General features: G+C 43.3%; 1 pseudogene; it reads right to left on the reverse strand.

Moving 5' to 3' along the window:
- Window positions 1–1,179: 1,179 nt before the first annotated feature.
- On the reverse strand, window positions 1,180–1,298 carry LOC126249847 (5S ribosomal RNA; annotated as a pseudogene).
- Between the last annotated feature and the right edge of the window lie 4,285 nt (window positions 1,299–5,583).

A 5,583-nucleotide genomic window follows, 5' to 3' on the forward strand; every position in this document is an offset into this window, starting at 1 on the left:
GAAAGTGTTCAGAGGACTTTAAGCCCATTCTTCATCAATATCCGAAACCAGAAACGGTGATGATGCTGGGCGGTAGGTTCTGGAGCGAAGGCGACGTTATAACTCATCCCAAAGGTGTTTCATTGCCTTCAGGCCGGGACTCCAGGCAGGCCAGTCCATTTCAGGAGTGTTATTGTCCACTAATCACCGCCTCACAGATACTTATTAATGATAGGGTGCATTGTTATGCTGATACAAGCCATCGTCGTCTTCAAACTGTCCGCCCCCCCCCCCCCGCCCCCGCCCAATCCCCCGTACTTCACTACACATGACGCAGGTAGCGTTGTCCAGGCATGTACCAAACGCAAACCCTTCCATCGGAGTGCCACAGAGTATAGCGGAATTAATCACTCAAAATTATACGTTTCCATGCATACGACGTCCAGTGGCGTCGTTTTTTACACCATCTCAAGTGTCGCTTAGCACTGACTGCAGACATGTATTGTTTATGAAGAGCTGCTTGACCATTGTATCCCATCATTTTTAACTTCTTATGCACAGTAACTGTGCTCACTTTGGAACTCTCGAGTGATACCTTCTGCTGATTTCATGTGATTTTTTACAATCTCATCCGTCAGTACGTAATGTCTGTTTGTTTTTGGATTAGCTGTGGTTCCTTCTCCGCATTTCCAATTCATCATTGTATCACCAACAGACGAATTATGCATGTTTACAAGGGCTGAAATGTCCCTCATCTGATCTGTTACTCAGTTAATATCCGACTGGTCCACATTAGAAGTCTCTGAGCTCTCCTGACCGACCCATTCTGATGATACTCCTTCTCTACTGACAACACAGTATTCCCCATCTCCTTTTATACTGTTGCGTGCGCCTCTCGTGGCATGTGCTGGTCAATTTCGCATTATATAGGGGGCGTCTGGATACTTTTGATCAGATAGAACTCGTCTCCGGTCTTCCATGCGAACAAAGAAACACCGTCCGGACAGGCCTTGAAGACCCAACGGTACCGACCGGCCGCCGTGTCATCCTCAGTCCTTAGGCGTCATCGGATGCGGATACAGAGGAGCATGTGGTCAGCACACCGCTCTCCTGGCCGTTGTCAGTTTTCCTGACCAGTACCACTACTTCTCAATCAAGTAGCTCCTGAATTGGCCTCACAAGGGCTGAGAGCACCCCGCCTGGCAACAGCACTCGACAGACCTGGACGGTGACCCATTCAAGTGCTATCCAAGCCCGACAGTGCTTAACTTCGGTGATCTCACGGGAACCGTTGCTACCACTGAGGCAAGGCTGTTGGCCTTAAGTGTTCCATGGTTTCACTAAATCGACTGAGATGAATGCCGGAATCGTTTCTTTGAAAGGAATCGTCTGGTTTTCTTCCTCATTCTGGTTCACTCCGAGCTTCTGCTCCGTGTCTTCTGTTCTCCTCGTCGACGGGGCGTTAATCACTGACTATCCATCTTATTCAGGTCCTATCGACACTCTTTTGTTTTACAAAGAATTTACCTGGGGATCTACGTCCTCTGTCAGTTACTAAGAGTGCAGACAGTTAATTGTTATAGATCATTTTAGATACATATTGAAGCACACAACATATCAAAAATCCTACAGGTACATCTACTTTAGCCTGCAGCCGTCTTATCTGGGACATAAAAGCTGTTCAGGCAGAGATTGTCGTTGTGGTTTTCAGTCCGAAGACTGGCCTGATGCAGCTCCCCATGGCAGTCTATCTTGTGCAAGCCTTTTCATCTCCGAATATTTACTGGAACCTATATCAATCTCAACACGTTTACTATATTCGTGCCTTGCTCTCCATCTGCAGTTTTTACCCCTCCCATTTCCCTCCATTCTCCAGTTCGATTCAGTACCTCCTCATTAGTTATTCGATCTACTCATCTGATCTTCAGCATTCTTCCGTAGCACCACATTTCAGGAGCTTCTGTTCTCTTCTTATCTGAACAGCTTATTATTCACGTTTCACGTACGTACAAGACAACGCTCCAGACAAATGCCTTCATGAATTACTGTCTTTCAGAAAGTATTTTCTTGTTCTTGCCAGTCTGAATTTTGTTTTCTCTCTACTTCGGCCATGCTCTGTTTCTTTCCTTTTACTATGATTCGTTACAAGTTAGAGGTATATACAATCACACACACACACACACACACACACACACACACACACACACACATATATATATATATATATATATATATATATATATATATATATATATATAAGGTGTTACAAAAAGGTACGGCCAAACTTTCAGGAAACATTCCTCACGCACAAAGACAGAAAATATGTTATGTGGACATGTGTCCGGAAACGCTTACTTTCCATGTTAGAGCTCATTTTGTTACTTCTCTTCAAATCACATTAATCATGGAATGGAAACACACAGCAAAAGAACGTACCAGCGTGACTTCAAACACTTTGTTACAGGAAATGTTCAAAATGTCCTCCGTTAGCGAGGATACATGTATCCACCCTCCGTCGCATGGAATCCCTGATGCGCTGATGCAGCCCTGGAGAATGGCGTATTGTATCACAGCCGTCCACAATACGAGCACGAAGAGTCTCTACGTTTGGTACCGGGGATGCGTAGACAAGAGCTTTCAAATGCCCCCATAAATGAAAGTCAAGAGGGTTGAGGTCAGGAGAGCGAGGAGGCCACGGAATTGGTCCGCCTCTACCAATCCATCGGCCACCGAATCTGTTGTTGAGAAGCGTACGAACACTCCGACTCAAATGTGCAGGAGCTCCATCGTGCATGAACTACATGTTGTGTCGTACTTGTAAAGGCACATGTTCTAGCAGCACTGGTAGAGTTGTTGTTGTTGTGGTCTTCAGTCCTGAGACTGGTTTGATGCAGCTCTCCATGCTACTCTATCCTGTGCAAGCTTCTTCATCTCCCAGTACCTACTGCAACCTACATCCTTCTGAATCTGCTTAGTGTATTCATCTCTTGGTCTCCCTCTACGATTTTTACCCTCCACGCTGCCCTCCAATGCTAAATTTGTGATCCCTTGATGCCTCAAAACATGTCCTACCAACCGATCCCTTCTTCTAGTCAAGTTGTGCCACAAACTTCTCTTCTCCCCAATCCTATTCAATACCTCCTCATTAGTTACGTGATCTACCCACCTTATCTTCAGCATTCTTCTGTAGCACCACATTTCGAAAGCTTCTATTTTCTTCTTGTCCAAACTGGTTATCGTCCATGTTTCACTTCCATACATGGCTACACTCCATACAAATACTTTCAGAAATGACTTCCTGACATTTAAATCTATACTGGATGTTAACAAATTTCTCTTCTTCAGAAACGATTTCCTTGCCATTGCCAGTCTACATTTTATATCCTCTCTACTTCGACCATCATCAGTTATTTTACTCCCTAAATAGCAAAACTCCTTTACTACTTTAAGTGTCTCATTTCCTAATCTAATTCCCTCAGCATCACCCGATTTAATCTGACTACATTCCATTATCCTCGTTTTGCTTTTGTTGATGTTCATCTTATATCCTCCTTTCAAGACACTGTCCATTCCGTTCAACTGTTCTTCCAAGTCCTTTGCTGTCTCTGACAGAATTACAATGTCATCGGCGAACCTCAAAGTTATTACTTCTTTTCCATGAATTTTAATACCTACTCCGAATTTTTCTTTTGTTTCCTTTACTGCTTGCTCAATATACAGATTGAATAACATCGGGGAGAGGCTACAACCCTGTCTCACTCCTTTCCCAACCACTGCTTCCCTTTCATGCCCCTCGACTCTTATAACTGCCATCTGGTTTCTGTACAAATTGTAAATAGCCTTTCGCTCCCTGTATTTTACCCCTGCCACCTTCAGAATTTGAAAGAGAGTATTCCAGTTAACGTTGTCAAAAGCTTTCTCTAAGTCTACAAATGCTAGAAACGTAAGTTTGCCTTTTCTTAATCTTTCTTCTAAGATAAGTCGTAAGGTTAGTATTGCCTCACGTGTTCCAACATTTCTACGGAATCCAAACTGATCTTCCCCGAGGTCCGCTTCTACCAGTTTTTCCATTCGTCTGTAAAGAATTCGCGTTAGTATTTTGCAGCTGTGACTTATTAAACTGATAGTTCGGTAATTTTCACATCTGTCAACACCTGCTTTCTTTGGTATTGGAATTATTATATTCTTCTTGAAGTCTGTGGGTATTTCGCCTGTCTCATACATCTTGCTCACCAGATGGTAGAGTTTTGTCATGACTGGCTCTCCCAAGGCCATCAGTAGTTCTAATGGAATGTTGTCTACTCCCGGGGCCTTGTTTCGACTCAGGTCTTTCAGTGCTCTGTCAAACTCTTCACGCAGTATCTTATCTCCCATTTCATCTTCATCTACATCCTCTTCCATTTCCATAATACTGTCCTCAAGTACATCGCCCTTGTATAAACCCTCTATATACTCCTTCCACCTTTCTGCCTTCCCTTCTTTGCTTAGAACTGGGTTGCCATCTGAGCTCTTGATATTCATACAAATGGTTCTCTTCTCTCCAAAGGTCTCTTTAATTTTCCTGTAGGCAGTATCTGTCTTACCCCTAGTGAGACAAGCCTCTACATCCTTACATTTGTCCTCTAGCCATCCCTGCTTAGCCATTTTGCACTTCCTGTCGATCTCATTTTTGAGACGTTTGTATTCCCTTTTTCCTGCTTCATTTACTGCATTTTTATATTTTTTCCTTTCATCAATTAAATTCAATATTTCTTCTGTTACCCAAGGATTTCTATTAGCCCTCGTCTTTTTACCTACTTGATCCTCTGCTGCCTTCACTACTTCATCCCTCAGAGCTACCCATTCTTCTTCTACTGTATTTCTTTCCCCCATTCCTGTCAATTGTTCCCTTATGCTCTTCCTGAAACTCTCTACAACCTCTGGTTCTTTCAGTTTATCCAGGTCCCATCTCCTTAAATTCCCACCTTTTTGCAGTTTCTTCAGTTTCAATCTGCAGTTCATAACCAATAGATTGTGGTCAGAATCCACATCTGCCCCTGGAAATGTCTTACAATTTAAAACCTGGTTCCTAAATCTCTGTCTTACCATTATATAATCTATCTGATACCTATTAGTATCTCCAGGATTCTTCCAGGTATACAACCTTCTTTTATGATTCTTGAACCAAGTGTTAGCTATGATTAAGTTATGCTCTGTGCAAAATTCTACAAGGCGGCTTCCTCTTTCATTTCTTCCCCCCACTCCATATTCACCTACTATGTTTCCTTCTCTCACTGGTAGAGTATCCCGTATGAAATCATGATAACGTTCTCCATTGAGCGTAGGTGGAAGAACATGGGGCCCAATCAAGACATCACCAACAATGCCTGCCCAAACGTTCACAGAAAATCTGTGTTGATGACGTGATTGCGCAGTTACGTGTGGATTCTCGTCAGCCCACACATGTTGAGTGTGAAAATTTACAATTTGATCACGTTGGAATGAAGCCTCGTCCGTAAAGAGAACGTTTGCACTGAAATGAGGATTGACACATTGTTGGATGAAACATTCGCAGAAGTGTACCCGTGGAGGCCAATCAGCTGCTGATAGTGCCTACACACGCTG

Source organism: Schistocerca nitens, chromosome 3, assembly GCF_023898315.1.
Source record: "Schistocerca nitens isolate TAMUIC-IGC-003100 chromosome 3, iqSchNite1.1, whole genome shotgun sequence".
Classification (NCBI taxonomy): Eukaryota; Metazoa; Arthropoda; class Insecta; order Orthoptera; family Acrididae; genus Schistocerca; species Schistocerca nitens.